Below are 17244 nucleotides of genomic sequence, written 5' to 3'. Positions count from 1 at the left end.
ATGGAGCACTGACCAACTGAGTGGAGGTACAGGGAGACTTTCTGTCCTCCAATCTCTGGGTTGCTGTGTTGCACTAGAAACCTCCGTGGCAGTAGGACGAATTCTTAAATGCAAGATGCACAAAAATGGAAAGCTGCTGATGCACCTGACTTGCAATTAGGGTGGAGCCTTCATCATTCTTTTACATTTTTCCCTTCTCTTCTTCCCCCCCTTCATTTCAGTGAGGGGCTGAAGGGCAGGACTGGGACCAGGCTGCATGTGGGGATGCACGCAAGGCCCAAAGGATGCACCTGGGTCCCTTCCAGGGAACTGAGGGCAGCCTGTGGACCACCTGTACCCAACAGCCAGGTCTGCTCCCTGTTAGCCCCCATGCAGGGCTCAGCCTCATGTATCCAGATCCAAAATGAAGGAATGGTCTGTGACAAGCTCGACAGCAACCTGCACCCTTCTCCTTTCCAAAATTGCTGCAGAAACATGATGGGTACTGCAGGGATTACAGGTTTGGCTTGCTTTATACCAAAAAAGTGTTTCCAAAGGAGAGCCATTGAAGCATTAGGAGAATGGGAAGGGTGGAAATAAATATATGGGCTACATTCCTCTTAGATATAAAGCAACTGGGACCACCAGGAAATAACTTGCCCCATTGCCTTCTAATCTGAATAAAACTTTTGTTTCTTTTCCCAGAAAGGCACATCCTTTCTAGAGGTAGGTGCAGAGTTTTTCAGATGTGAACTTCAGAACTCTGGATGGAGTTCCTAGTTTACTCTCTGGAGCCTGAGAAAACAGCCCCTCTTTCCAGGATGGACTGGAAGATTGAGACTGTCAGGCTGTCCCAGCAGGAATGCCGATCCTCTCTGTGCTTTGGTCGATGGTGCAGAGTCTTCCTGCCTGACATGCTGTTTCCTCACAAGCTTGGAATCTGCCTTTTAAAAGGACAAAAATTATACAGATGTGCATTCCAGGCATCATTCCCACAAGAAATGACAGTGGCCAAATTAGTCTGGATTTACAGCAGTGCTGTAGGTCAGTCCAGATGAGAATTGAGCTCAGCATCCATCCAGGAGCCCAGCCCCACTGTCCCAGCATCACTGCTTCTTTTGGACCAGCTCGGTACAAATGGGACAAGGAAGGATTCTGAACAGACCACACGTCCACAGTCTCCTGTGCAGCAGCTGCTGCCTCAGTTTCCTCGTTCCCAGGAAGTCTGGAAGGAGGCTTTAGCAGGGCTTGGTTAGTCCTCGGTCCATGGGCAGGATGTTACCCTGCACTTTCACACTTCACACATAACTGGAAGGCTGGGAAAAGGTCTCAAAACCTCGGTTAGTATCCAGCAGGCAGCACTTGTACTCCAAGATCTCACACTACAGTTTCACGACCCGTGTGAGGGTGTTTCTCATTACAGGCTGCCCTGCATATTGACCCTGCAAACTGGAGATTTTATATATATATATATATGTACGTGTGTGTGTCTGTATATATATACATATATATACACATCTTACAGAGATTACTGGGTCAGAGCTTTCTCTGGCATAAACATGTGCAGGTCCAGTAGGGCCAGATGGTGTATGCCAGAAAACAAGGCTCTGCGTGACTGCAGAAAAATCTCACTGGGATGGAATTGTCTGTGACATTTTGCTGCTTGTCACACTGTTAGTGAAACTGAGCAAATAACTCACCCTAAATCATCCAGCCACATCACTGCTCACAAAGCCAGCACGGGGCTGATAAATGTTCTTCTCCTGAGCCCCAAAACTGTGCCAGGGCATGCTGGCCATGCATGATTCCCCATCCTGTCTCCCCCGTTCACCGGGGAAGGACTCCCTCCATGAGGCTGGAGAGGAGATCAGCTCTGCCTTGGAGTTCACATCCCCCCTGGTGTGGGCATGGCCAGCAATGCCCTGCAATGTCCAGCAATGGAGCAATGTCCAGCACTCACAAATTAATTTCCCATGACTCATGATATAATAATTCCTGCTGTAATTCATGGTATGACTCCCAGCGTTGTGCTTCTAGGATTCACCACCTGAAATCTGAGGAGAACTGTGAGGGCTTGATTAGATGTGTGGATTGCAGGGCGTATCCCAGGAATCTCTTGTCCGGAGAGCAGAAAGCACCCACTTCTCAGCTACAAATGTTCCAGCCCAGAAGTGTGGTGGATTTCCTGTTTGCAGAGATCCCAGATGTTTGCTTTAAAATTCACTCCAGCCCAAATGTTCAGGCTGGTGAACTTGTTCGCTGGACCATTTCCAGAAAATGAATGCAAAAATGGGGCTGGGACAGGAGTGACAGGCAATAGTTTATTAATTCACCCCGTGTGAGTCAAATGCACACAGACACTGTCTGGGATTTGACCAGCCATGATTGGAAAACTTGTAGGGATCAAGTAATGGAGATGGTAGAGGAAATCCTGTCGCTCATTGTTTTAGCCTTACTGATGTCACTTTTATGTCCCTTTTATCCCTTGTCTCATCCAAGGCTTCCAGAGAGAAAGTTGTGACTGACAGTTTTGGTCAGACAGCCAGACATGACGTGCAAGAGGTCAATTCATCCTCTGTTTGTCAGAGAGGAAGAGATTTATTTGCTGTAGGTACATCCGGCTTTGACTTCTTTGCGATGCTCTTTGTTTATGCAAACCAGTCGGCCGGGGCCACAAAGGTCAAGATCTACATCCCAAGTAGGAAATCGGTGCTCAGAAATAGCAGCCCTGGGAGTTCATGAGATGAAGGTCCCTCCAGGCTCCCTTTCCAATGTGCCCTGTGGAAGGAAAAACAAAAGCCCTGTCTTTCTACAGGAGGGAGTATTTATGGCTTTAAATTGCAAAGCCAAGTTTTATCAAAATGCAACAAAATTATTTCAGGGCAGATACACAGAGGAGGTGATTGAGAACTATTAGCTACCCACATTTTTCAAATGGAAATTCCAAGCACTTTAGAACATGTTGTGTTTTGATAAATTTTGCCATACCAGCTCTTTTTGCAAAAACATTTGGGGATTGAGACAATGAGTCCCTATTTGCTATTTAAACACAGATTAAAGGTCAGATTTGTGCCCAAAAGAACACAGGCTCTTAATAAGCCTAATCAGGTGGCTTTCTTCCCTTGAGCTGCAGTTATGTGGTAACCATCAGAGGGTTTTACGAGCTGAAGGCTATCTCCACATGACATAAGACCTTTCTTTCTTTACAAGTAATTTTTACTGCTTGTTTGCAGCCGTGGCTTCTTTCTTGTTTTCTTAAGCCATTGCTGTTAAAAATTGAAAGTGGTTCAAGTCTCAGGTGAAATAACTCCCTCCACTGACCCTGTTAATGACAGACCTCTGTACTTGCCTTGCTCTGTTCATGAAGTTGGTTGGTTTCCTTGTGCTGCCATCTACAGAGCAAGCAACAGGTAGTGCCTGGGGATTATTAACAGCCAGTTAATTGCAAACCCTCCTCTTTAAATCTTCATTGTCTGTGCCTTCTCCAGCTCCAGTAAGCACTGATAGCAACTGGGACTGCTGGTTTTCTCTTCCAAGACTGTCCTTGAAGTCATCACCATAAGACCATCTTATGGAGATTCAAGTCTCCAAGCCTCAGACCAGAGATCAAGAGCCAGACCTCAGCTCTAAGAGCTTCCAGACCATCCAGCAAGTGATCTCTTCCTGCCTCATTCTCATGTCATGCTTTGATTCTTGTCTCTACAAGACTTCTGTCTCTCCTTCAATCATGTGAGGCTCTGAAATACTCTGGTGGCATCAATTCCCCAGTCTGGGGACATTTTTCAGTGTGGTACAAAGGAACTGGATCCTCTGCCGCTGAGCTGCTGCATGATCTTGGTCACATTGCTTCACCTTGGCAGCTCTCTGCACAGGATAGAGCTGTGACATCCTCCTGTAAAGGAGGAAAATGTTGCCCGGGGTCATCCTAAATCTTGTTATTGATTTCAGTGAGTTAAGGCTGGGTGTCCAGAGCTGAGCATTGCTCATGCCAGGGCCCAAGGAGTGCACAAAAAAATCCTTGAGACAATGAGGCTGACATTTACTTCTGGTGGTTCAGACACTGCAAAAAAAAGTTCTTTAACAAATCCTGATGATACTTAAACTGTGTCTGGAACCTTAAGGTGCTGTGTGGACCTTCTATTTCCACAGAAGTGAAGAAAGTAGATGGGAAATGTACTGATTTTTAATGTGCTGATAGCCTTACAAATCTGATCCAGCCTGAACACTCTGAGGGTCCTGTATAAAACCCTACTCCAGGTGACTCCCTTTAGGTTTCTGCATGTGGTACACAAAGTGTGCAGCCAAAAAATCTGGATGCAAAGAGTCTGGACCTGCCTGAAGAGGGGATTGCAGAGCAAGGAGGTCTGGAATGGGGCTGATGCTGGGTGTTCCCCTGTGGCAGTGAGAAGGAAGCACTCCAGCGTGATGGTCTTCTCCTTCCTGCTGTGTTTGCTCCCTGGATGGCAGTGGGCAGGAGGGAGTAAGCCCTGGTGCAAGGTTATAGGTCCAGTGTGCAGACCAGTCTCAGGGCACACAGTAAAGACATTTGCAGACACAGAAAAGCCAGGCTGCAGCAAGCAAGGACTGTGATTTCTCCAGCCCTGCAAGAAACAACCACCCTTGGAACTGTTCAAAAAATATCTAGATGTGGTGCTTGGAGACATGGTTTAGTGGTGGGCTTGGCAGTGCTGGGCTAACGGTTGGCCTCAATGATCTCAGAGGTCTTTTCCAGGCTTAATGACTCTATGATTCCATAAAATAGTGGGGTCAGCAAGTGCCAGCCCTTCTTGGGGTCTGCTTGGGTCCGGAGAGCATCTGCTCCTGCAGATTTCCTTTGTGCTGGAGCCTCGCGTGCCCCTTCATGACTCTCTGCTGCACAAGACAGCAGCCAGCGCCCTCCTGCAGCGTGGCCTCGCCGGAGCCAAGAAGGGTAGGGGTGAGCTCCGGCTCCCGGAGCTGCCTCGGGAAGCCTGCCCGCGCCGGGAAACGCGCCGGCACACGCGGAGCAGCGCCGGCTCCCGGGACCTGCGGTGAGGCGCAGCTCTCGCTCGGCTGATGGCTGAGCCGAGCTTGCCAAAGCAGGTAAAGATATAACCTGCAGCTCGCCGAGCGTGTTTGTGCAGCTCTCGGGCCGCGTCCCGGTGAGGCAGGAGGGCACCAGGCAATAACTCGCATACCTGCGCTGGATTGTGTAAAATGTGGCTCTGAGCACCCTCCTGCCGTGTTGCTGCTTGTGCGCGGGGTTTATTGCTCTCTGCCCCAGCAGTGTGTGCGTTGGTATTTTCAGGGTGCGGTTCATCACAGGTTTCCATGATTTATTTCCCTTCGCTTTGCTGGGGTTTCTGAAGCTTCTGAAGAGGCTTTTGAGGCTGTTAGAGGGAATCATACTTTTGTGCCTCTGCCTGTTTTGCTAGAGGAGGCTGCGTCCTGTGTGTCTTTGGCCTCAGGGTCACTCTGTCATAGCCACAAGGAAGAAAACTGCAAATAGGAAGGTTTTTTATGCTGCTGAGGCAAGGTCTGAGTGCTCTGTACTAGATCAGAATCCACCCTTCAATAGGATAGAAATTGTTTTTATTCCCAAAGACTGACACCCAGGACTCTACACTAGCCTGCGCTGGCCAAGCACTCACGGGCACCGCACAAGTATTGCTGAAAGCCTTACTTGCACCATCCAGAGAGACTGCTGGCCTCTTCTGTGGGACCCAAATCCATTGCAGAGGAGAGCCTAATGAGCAACAACAGCCAGCCCGATTCTTCAGTCTCAGTTCCCAGAGTGCTTGCGCCACCTACACATCCCACACAGCGCCTTAATTCCCCTGTGCCACCTCCACCTCCCGGGCTGATGGGGAGGCACCGAGGCAGTCAGTGAGTCAGCTGCAGGCACTCGGTGCTGCCCGTGGGTGCCTTGTAAGAGGCTAGGGGAGCGGGCAAGCCCTCCTCCTTCCCTGCAGAGGACTCCCAGCTTTATTTAAAAAGGCATGATTGACGTTAATAGCATGCACAGCTACCCGGAGGCTGCAAAAATCTGAAGGAAAGGATGCCGTGAGCCGAAAGGAAGCCGTCTGCAGTGGAGGAAGCATCATGTTGAGCTACTGCCCTCTGCTGCTGTGCGGCCCCGGACAAGGAGGTGGTGGGATGGATGCATCCATTTCCAGCAAAAGTTCTCGCTGGAGGCTCCCAGAGGCTGCAGAGCCAAAGCCGACGGAGCCTTCCACCCTGCCTTGCCTTAGGACTGGGAAGCTTCTCCCAGGTTTTTATTCAGGATCAAAGCAAACAGATTTGTTCAGCTTGTCCTGAACACTCGCTGTCAACCTAGGCAGCCTACGAGGAAGTAACTGTCATTTACTAAGATAAAAGGTTGCAATTTAATCACTAATTATTTCTTATCGCGCTTTGCTGGCCGGACACAAGCCAAAATGAACACAGGGCTGCCAAGAGGTGCTGCACTGGTGCCCGGGAGGATGGAGCCTCTGGGCACAGAGTCCTCAGAGCTTCTTGTCATGTGCCTGGTGCCCCTTCATGCCGTGCACCATCTCTGTCGGTCATGTGTTAATGAAACACCACTTTCTAAACAGCTCTTTGATCTGTTCTGCTGCTCTCAGTGTCTGAGATCAGTGTCTGCTGCTGATCAGTGTCTGAAGGCTGCCGAAAAGCCAGGAGCAGGGAGGGAGCTGGCAGAGGTATCAGCAGGAGGAGTTAAGTGCTCGATGAGCATCCAAGCCAGGCAGAGAAGCTCCTGCTGGGATGTCTCCAGGCCAAACTACAGAAGAATGCCTAGGAACAGGGAATACAGGGAACACATTTAGGATATAACAGCAGGGTCTAAGCAGCAGTATTAAAAGCAGAAATCTGTGAGGCACCTGAAGCACAACCTGGTTCCTAATTCAGCTCCTGATGATGGCAGGAAGCAGCATTTGCTGGATCTGGATGCAGGTTATCCCCAGTTCCAGCTGAGCTGATTGGCACACAAGGAGCAATGTCCACAAGTAGGTGGCAAATAGATGACACTTCCCTGCTGTCACAGCTTGTCCTGTTGCTGCCCATACCAAGAGGTGTGATGACACTTTATACCCCTCCCTGAGTGAGTAAACAACATAGGCCAGGAGAGCAGCTCAAGAAAACAAAGTTAGCAAAGTCTCTCCTCTTTGCCAATGCGTATAAAGAGAAATGGTCTCTGCTCTGCTCTGGGCTAAACCCCACATCCACCTCTACAGATTTTAGATAAATCCCTAGGCTCAGCTTTTCTTCTCTTTCTTGAAAGAAACAAGGATTTTAAAAGCCATCTGGAAAAATGTGTCGTCTTCTACGACAATGACCCATTGAATCAGCAAATTGTTTTTGTAGAATAGAAGAGTTTAGTTGAAGGGGCCTACAGAGATCATCTAATCCAACTGCACGTAAATTACTAAAATTAGACAAAAAATACAGTGGGGGATGGTTCTTCAGCAATAGTGGGTGAAATGTCTGTCGCTTCACATAGAGCAGAGTGTACGACTACAATCAGCACCCGAAACAAAGATCACAGACTACATCCCTGATGCCGCTGTTCTTTTCACTCCAGAAACATTATGCCCTAGATATACCATAATATTTTTTCAGCAAATTAGGAAAAAAAGTCTGTTTTAGTTAGCATATGTAATGCATTCTGCACACTGCTACTGTCAAAATTGTAACTGCATAATGAAATATAATTTGGGATGTAAAAATGGCATTTTAATATGCTCTACTCAGGGAGCTGAATTTGATATGTCATGCTGGCTTACTGGTAATTTACATTTCCCATTGGGCAAACTAAGAGACAAGTAGTCATGCTTTCCAGAAAGGTGTCAAGTCATACTCTGTCAAAAATGTGCTTTTCTAGGCTGTACAGAAAAAATGTTAAATTTTGCAATGCATGTCTTAATTCAGAGGAGATAACTGGAGTCACATGCTTTAGAACAAAATTACCACCATCAGGTGACTGCTAGAGGAGGCAGTCACTGTCACACCAAACTGGAAAAAAAGCAGGAATTATGTGCAAACCTTGCTCTGCTGCTCAGGGTGCCTCAGTTTGGGATCAGGCTTGGCCAGGGGCTGATGTCAGAGCAACAATTACTGGAGTTGCCCAGGATGCAAAGCCTTTGGAGCTACTGTTCTTAGTGGATAGCTTTAACCAGCCTTCCCTTTCTGCTAAAAGCTGGTTTCTCAGATGTGTGACTTAAAACCAGAGTTTCTGTTGACTGTCACACAGAGGAACGGGCCAATTACATTGGAGTAGCTGCCAGAATAGACCAAGACAGCTGAGCTTATGACTAAACACCTATTTCCATGAAATATAGCCTGGTTTCTGAATCAGGACCCTACTGATTTAGAAAAGAGCTGCTGTGCACAGCAGCAGACATGCAAAGGAGTCCAGCCACTGCCACCTCCATCCATAAGAACAGGTTGCAGGGACAGGGATCTGTCCCTGGGTGGTAGGAATCTCTTAACTAGGGCTGTTCTGTACTCAAAAGTGCCCCTTCACCTCCTGCAGTGACCCCAAGCCATGCCTGAGCCTCCCTTCAGCCTCAAAACAGACACTCAGGAAGGTCAAGGTGAAGTCAGGACTCGTCCACCCCAGCAGCAAATGCTGTACCCTGGGCACAGGGAGATGCCTCTCCATGCAGCAACAGCCACCTTCACTGATGGCATTTCCAGCACCAAAATCCACTCACAGCACTTCATCCTGATTGCTCCATGGCCAATTAGTGACCTTCCTAACAGGACATCATGTCACTTTATTTGCACACTGCTCCAGTCTCCAGGCAGCCCTGCAATGCCAGATGCTGACCTAAAGGAACCTTTATCATCTGCTCCTGCAGGTTCTGAGTGCTTCACAGGGAATCCTCTGACCTCTCTCCTTGGACTTGGAGCCTGGACTGACAAGTAACCCTTCCACACCTCCAGTTTTTTTGTTCTGCCTCATTTTTGTTTTATTTTTGGCAAGGAATAGGAAAAGCCTGGTTCCTCCTACAGATCTGTGTCAGGCCAGGCTCATCCTAAAGGTCCAACTGGAAGCATTTCCCAGGCTCTGGGACCACCCTTTGGGAGCCACAGTAACAGAGGAGATTTCTGTCAAGGGAAAGGAGTTTTGAAATTCTACCAGAGCATCTTGCCTGGAAAAAGGGAATCCCTGAATCACCACAGCTCCTGTGTTCCCTTTTTGCAATATCCCACCAAGAACGCTGGATCCCAGTGCTTGCACCAGGCTGGGTTGGAGCAGGGGATGGTGAAGGTGTAGGAGGCATATGTAGGAGGTGTATGGGGTTATGGCTCCCACCATCCACCATAAAGCTCCTGGCTGGCAAGTGGGGCTTCTCCATGGAGAGCCCAGTGTGACCCAGTGCTGCATGGCCATCAGACCAGCAGACCTGCCCTAGAGGAGCCCACCTGGCCTCTGACTTAGCCCAGCCACAAAGAGACACTTCCAATGGCTCAGGCAATATTATACAACCCCCTTTTGGAGTAAGTGGTGTGTTATCAGGCACTCATTACCCTGATTGGTTTAGCATTGCACTTTGGCTGATGCACAAAAGTCTCAGTCACACAAAGGTGCCAGTGTCACACTAGCTGCAGCTGAAACATTATATGAGGCTAACACAGGTAGAGGAGAGCATGGATCCCCTTGGAGGCTGGGACTGTCACACCAGGGGGCCTGCCAATGCTGCAGCTTCACTTCAGCATGGTGAAGGATTTAGGATCACATTTTTGGCCCCAGAGCCTCCACAAACTGGAGTGTCTGCTGCAGGGTGATCCACATGGCTGGGGTGGGTTACCAGCATGGGGAAAGGGCACGAACACCAAGCGTGTGATGAAATGTGTGTGTGCACATTCATCGACATTCAGTGGTCACAGACTCAGATCTGAGGCCAAAATGGAGGGGAGACTCTTGGAACATGTGACTCCTGGCCACCTATTTGTGTACTGCTGTAGGGCACAGAGACTGCAACAGCCACCACCAGCTCCATCAGCACCTGGGTTAGCTGGGATACCCTGGTGTGCCATGTCCAATGGAGCCCTTCCTTATCTTCCCTGCTCCCACTGGCTGTCCCTTTTCAAGTCTAATTTAACAGACCATGTGTTGAACTTCACCTGCTCCAACTGGGCCAGAAACACTGTGTGTAGGTGCAGGAAGTATAGAGATACAGTTCAAATTATGTTTTTTAATTCTGTTAGAGAAAGGGACCTGGCTGGGGATTACATGGGGCAAAACCATGGAGGTGAGGCTTTCTAATACTACTTCAAGGAGTATAATTTCAAGGAAAATAAGCCTGGCCCTGAGTTGTCCAGAGGTGGGAGAAGCAGAGAAGCAGCTTGCATGCAGCCTGTGTTCCTCTTCCAGGTTCCCTGCAGAGGGTGAGGCTCACTGTTCCTGCGCAGTTTTCCCGGATACCAGCTTGGAGCCAATGCATCCATGCTCAGTGGAAGGATTTCTTCTTGAGCTTCTGTCTGTGTCCAGACTGCAGTTCCTAGGACCTGACAGAAAATTATGAAACAACTGCATATAAAACCTCTGGGAAGAGGAGAGGAAATGGATTGTCACAAAATATATGTGAGAAAAGGAAGTAATTTTTCTTAGAAAATGGGGTATGTTGTCCCTCTGCAAGCCCAAGTGCACCTTTTCCAGTTAAGGCACTTTAATAGCAATGGGGAATTGTCCTATCCCATCTGCAGAGCAGCACCTTTGGACTTCTCCTTTGTTAATGGAACTGAGATTTCCCAGCCCCCAGTGATGACTGGAGTTTGTGGCCTGAGGAAAAATTCTTTATTCATGTGAAGACAACCCATCAGGTTCATTAAACTGAAGATTACATTGGCTGATGACAGAAAGAAATTAAATAAGGTTTTGTCTCTTTACTTCCTTATTTTTAATTGAATAATAGACAATTAATTTGATTGAAGCTAGTCACGTTAAACAGTTTCCTGAATATCATACTGAGAAATGTCTCATCCTGCAGTTTTCCCTGTCACTTCTTTGCCAGTGATTTTGTGGCAGTAACTTTGAGATGCCCACTAAGGTGTTGCTCCAAGATTGCCATGCCTTTACTTTTTTGGAGGGAGTGGTGGAAGGTAGGGATATTATCTTTATTCCATGTCTAAACCAGACCTATGCATGGTGGAAAAGCAAGTTAGTGTGACAGTGGGACAGCTCTGGTCCCAAGTAGGAGGGAAGAGGGCACAAGACCCAGGCTGCTCAGATGGAGAAGGTCCAGGATAAACATTGGCTGGACAGACACCACTCTCCTGTTTTTGTGCTTGTGCCCATGTTTGTCTGGGAAGTTTGCCTGGGCACATGAAAGACTTCCTGGAGGAAAACAGGCTGAACACTTTCCAGTCCACCTCTGCAGAGCCCACAGGGGAGGGAAGATCCTCAAGGAAGGCTGTCTGATGAGTTATGGACAGGCAGGACACTTCTTCGCCTCAGTGCCTCTGGCAGCAGCCGTGCCAATGCCCAGGCTGATCAGTCCTGGTGTGGAGAGGAAGCAGGAGCTCAGTGGAGAAGGAGAGTGGTGAGGCAGCTGCCCCTCCACCAGGCTCCCTCCCGGCCACAGAATGTGGAATACTGTTTTGCTCGGAGCACACATAGTTTGTGTGGGTGTAGATTTACATTTCGTTAAGAAAAATGAAATAAGGGGGCTGGTTTCAACTAGCCTGCAGTTTTATTATTTGCAAGGGCCTTTGCTTTCTTGTGATGCTTTACGTAACAGCCTTACACATCTGCAAAGTATGTAAAGCATTTCCACTGTTGGGAAAAAGAAAAAAGGGGACAATATTTCTGAAAGGTGCTGTCTCTCCTGGGAGGACTCAACATGGAATTTTTAGCTCCCAGCAGGCAAGAAAACTGCAAGGACCATGGGTCTACTCTCTATGGCAAACTTTCCGTAGGTGTATGGGACAGTAGAACACATTTCCTGAGATGACCACATGTCCAGGGATGACCACATGCCCAAGAACATAGTTGATAACAGATTGGGTTCAGAAAAAAAAAATGCTAAATGAGACGGGCTGAGTGGGAATAAAGGCAATTGGAAAGTGGGACATGAATCCTGATCTCAGGGGGAAAGAATGATGCAAGGAAGAACATGAAATTAAGAAATGGATAGAGCTCAGGGAGCAGGAGAGGTGCTGCCACGAGCAGCCTCTGAGTGGCTGCAGAACTACAGAGAGCTAAGCTGAGCTGAGGGCTACATTTTTGTCTGACATCACTTAGAAGATGTGAACAAGCACACTCCTTTAATGCTTATTATTACCCTATCTGATAGTGCAATGTATGTACATGTAAGGCTGTGGGAAAAAAAAAAAGGCAAAAATGTTATGAATGCCTCCAAAGAGGATTGGAATGAATGAAAAATGTCTGAAGCTGTTCAAGTGCAAAGTCTAGTGAATCAGCCCATCCACTTTTCTTTGACTTCTGAGTCTGGGTGTACCCAAACCACAAAGAAAAGAGGAAACAAAGGTGGAGTAGACATCGAGAAAGATCTTTCTGAAACTTGGCATTAAAATGTAAGGGCTCCCAATCACTGCTCAGCCCACGCATTGTGAAGCAATTGGAAAGGACTGGAAAATCACTGCATGGTGCCCTGAGATGCAGGGGGTGTTTTGCTTGTTTCTTTTCCCCAGGAGCTGCTCAAGAGTTGTATGACTTCTGGGAAATTGTCACCAAGTTCCTCTTTCACTGCAGTCTCCCTTAAAACAACCTGAAAAAACTACAGGAAACGTGAATGCTCGGTTCAATTCTGTAGCTCTGCTTCTGCTTTGGATTTAGTTTTCCTCCTTTGGAGGTATGGCACCAGTTCTAACACGGGGTCATCTACATTTTTATAGTCCGGGATAAGTCTCAGGCTAAGAGACTCCTTCAAAATAGAAACTTTAAACTTTGGTAGACAGAGTTTCTAAGTTTCTATCTTTTGGACATAATCCCTCAGGTAGTTCCTATAGTCAAGTACTTTGACCCCTGACAGAAGATCCCCAGTCCAAAACACCATTTGGTCAGTCTTGGTTCATCCGCTCTCAGCACCACAAGACCATCCCACTTTTCTGCCAGTTCCCATTCTAAAATCACCCTGTAAATGCTAAAATCCCCAGCATTTCTCATGCCACGCATCATCTGCGCCCACAACCCTGCAAGAGTCAGGTAGATGAATATGAATTTATGGAGTAACTTAGGCATATTCATGCCTTCAAAAAAGGTTGGATCCAGTGTTTTCCTAGACCCTTTACCAAATCAGCAGAAAGGCAAGAACAGTCTGTAGGTGCATTATTTCATAGGGGCCCTCTGCCCTGACTCTGCTCCTGTCCCACAAACCTGGTGATCACCAGGCAGCACAGGGGCAAAGGAACCCTGATCCAGGAGATGGGGACAGCCACCAGCCTCTGAAAGCCCTGCTGGGGTGACCATAAGCCTGGCAGACGTTATGCAAGTAGAAAACTTATTTCCCCTGTTCCCTGCCAGTGCTGCAGCCTTCTGAGGACAAACATTGCATTTTCCAGCAAATTAAGAAGGTGATACTTCCTCTGCGGATTTCTTTAGATATCCAATATAAATTGCATGTTGACACACCCTGCACTGCTGCCCCCCATGATGGGACGTTGATCTCTTCCTTTCTTTGCCTGAACATCTCCTTGGCTGGGAGCCATCTACTAGGAGCCTTTCCTTCTTTTAGCTGTGCTTGATTCTTTCTCCTGTTTGATCTTCTCCTCTTTCCTTCTGAAACCTTTACCACTCAGTAGCAGTATTTGCATTATCAATCAGTCTCGGGTCTTTTTACTGCTGCCTATCTCCATTGTTCCTTATCACTCTTCATTACTTATTCATATTTTTATGCTCTATAGGAGTCAGAGATCACTACCAGAAACATGCCCAGACAGAGGAACAGTCCATCATCTGAGGTCCTTATAATTGAAATGGTCAAGATGGACAGATGGCGCAGAAGGACTGACCACTGTGCTTACACCCCTCAACTGGACCACACAAGATTCCTCCTTGTCCCTGATTGAGGTTTCTCCTCAGTGTGACACAAGCAACATCTCTTGCTTTCACAAGCAAGCACCAGGGAGCTGGAGGAGTCCTCTCCCTCCCATGACCACTTCGCACTACTGTCCTCCTGGCCAGGAGCTCTGTCCGGTTCTTCTGATTGGGATCTCCATCCCAGAATTAGTGTGGTGCAACTTATTCACTGTTCAAAAATGATTTGCAGGGCACAGTTTTTACCATTTGACCCCCGTGTCACACAGCCTTGCCCCATTGTGCACACATTCTATTCTTTTGCCAAGAAAATGGCAATTTTTCTTCACTGAAGGGATAAAAGCAAAAATTTGCTCCCAGAGACAAAGGTGAACTTTTTTTGTTCTTTTTTTTTGCCCCTTTCTGTAATGCTGGCACCAAGCCAATTCACTGTGTTTTACTTTCTTTCCTCTGTATGTGTGAATTTTTATATAATTTTTTTTTTTTTTTTTTTTTTTTTTGCACAGCTCCAGAGGAAAAGGATTTCACAGCCTTAACATCCTGCCTGCTTCTGCATACTTTTGAATGCTCTTTATTAAAAGCCAGCTATTTATACACAGGAACAAAGTACATTCCACTAACCCCTTGTGGCATAACTCCACATGCTGACTGCTAAGCCCTGGAAAGGTGTATTGAATGTATGACAGAGAGCTTTTTATAGGGATGGAATACCCACTGTACATCAGCTCAGGAATACCCTTTCAAAATTCTCTTTGCTATCATGTCTTTGGAAATATGAAAGGCAGACCTTTCAACAACCTCATTCTCTCTGACTCTAATCTTGATTGTGTTGAGAGGGACAGGTGCCAGATAACTGTATTGGTGGAAATGAAGATAAGAAGGCTGTGCATACCATAAGCAGTTGTACTGCTTGAATTATGGCCTTGGACAGATGCAGTGACAATAACAGAACAGCTCTAATAGGAGAGTGGTTCATTTACCTGCCCAGTATCTTTCAAAGACATCAAATTGCTCTTCATCACTGTAAAATTCCTCAGGACATAAAATGAGTCAAGAACAAGTGTGTTATCTCAAAATCACCCCTCTGACAATGCAGCACAGTGGGCATCTCACAAGGGGAGGTTAATCTAAGTGATGCCTCTGTGCAGCTCACAAAAGGGACTGGGGCTGAAAACAAGATGTCAAAGCAACCTTTCAGCTGAAGAACAGAAGGATCCTTCAGAGAGGATTTGGGTGTTTTGGGTCTGTCTACTGTTGGAATACCTTTAAGACAAAAGGTTGGTGCCCAAAGTGCAATTCAACATTTTTGCTTTGATTGTCACCTTTTTTATATTCCCATCAAAGGATACATGATGCCCCCTCCAGTTCACAGCTGGTACATTGGTTTCAAAACCCACTGAACTGCACTTTTAATCTTGGTGGAAGCTTCCTTCACCTGCCTTCCCCAAAAGTGTTTTACTGTATGCACAGCTGTGACTGCAGTTCCACATGGCATTCACCCACCTGAGTGTTTTCTCTGAGACTTCAGGGAAAAAAAGCTGCCCACACAATTGTGTCTCCACAGAGCATCAAGGCTCTGGTCTCCAGGAGAGGATTCTGGTGAGAGCACATCATGATTTTCACTGTCATGGGGAACAGAGCAGGTACAGCATGTCATTTGAAGTCCAAGCCTCTAAGGACAGAGATGTCATCCCACCTCATTTGTAGAGACTCTGATCAATGCGTTGCCCAGCTTTTGTTGTTCCTCCTCGTACTGTGCTGGCACAGAATGTTTCAGAAAGCCTTGGCAAAAGAGAGCAGGAAAAGTAGCCCTTCTTAACCTAGTTTACTCGACAGTTTCCATAACAACTTGACACAGCTATTTATAACACAGGAGAATATCATTTGTGTCTCATCATTTTTAGAACCTTTGTTGCCATATCAACCTCAGCGCCACGTAGCAGAGCACAGCCCCATTCAATTCTCTCATATGCTCAGAAAGAAACTTTCAATGGATTGAGATTCAGTTGGTCTCAGAAGGACCCTTGAGAGGCCTACATGTCATTTAAAGTATGATTCAAGCCCTAATTTAAATGGATTTTTTTCCTGTGTGACCTAGCTGCCGCAGCTGGGTGGGATCAACTGCAGTGGGAAGCAAAGACGAGGACAGAGTGAAAAAGCAGACCAGCATCCCCATTGTCTGGGGAGGCAAAACATGAGAAGGATACGGCAGCTACTTACTCTCTCTGTGATAGGTGAGGAAGGAAAAAGTGATTTTGAAATGTCAGAGTTTCAAAGGCTTGGTGTTAGCATTCCTCAGTCTGCTTTTTGAAAGGGAGACTGGGTGCCAAGGAGTTCCAGCAAAGAGCAAGGTCAGGATGCAGTGAAAGCCAGCATGGGTAGAAAAGTGGCAGAAGACAAAAGCCAGGGGAGACACTGTGCTCCCAGAGGAGGGGAGGAATCCTCCTTCTGTGGTCTCAGGTGCTGCTCAGTCATGGATTCATTGCCCACAATGCCAAGCACCAGAATGCAACCTTGAAGGAGGCAGATAACCGCAAAGCATAACTGAGGTGGGGATTAGGTGTCTCCCACTGCCTCTCTTTGGAGGATGCAGTGGTGCTCAGGCACTCAGTTAAGTCCTTATAGCCAAGTGAAATGAAGCTGGGCCTCAGTTTCTCTCCAAGGCTGTTCTCCTGGCTCCTGCTGTCAGGTCCAGCTCATCACTTGCACAGCCACACCTGGTCTGGGGGAGTTCAGCTCTGCCAACCGATGACACCAGATCTGCCCTTCCAGGTCAGAATAGAATTAATTTTAAAATACTCAAGCAATGTGCAATCAGGAGTATCTATAATCCACCTGACACCTTCGGCTGACTATGCAGCACTCGAACAACCCTTTGACTGCACTGCTTTGTGTCACTCACACTTCCTCCTCCTGCTGGGAGGTGCCAGGTCTGCTGCCTGTGCCCTGACACCTCACTGTCTCAGCCTGCTCTGCTTGCCACTTTCCCAAGATGCTTCTCTTTAACATAGGTGTCCCCCATCTCCCCTCTTTCTGAGATCTGAAGGTGTCTATGTATTCCCTGGAATAAGCATTCATTTGTCAGAGCAAATTTCATACAAATAAGGCAACCACTTGATGCAGTGCCAGTGACTTGGCCTGCCTTCCACCAGCAGAAATACACACAACAGCATTTTTAAGAAGCAGCATGGGTTCCTGGTTTGCATTAGTCATATTGTTCTATCTCGTTTTAATCATCTCAGTATTTCTAGAGGGTCTCCAGCGAGGTTGAGAAGTGTGTT

Source organism: Coloeus monedula (genome assembly GCF_965178545.1).
Source record: "Coloeus monedula genome assembly, chromosome: 6".
Lineage (NCBI taxonomy): Eukaryota > Metazoa > Chordata > Aves > Passeriformes > Corvidae > Coloeus > Coloeus monedula.
This window is presented reverse-complemented; position numbering follows the sequence as displayed.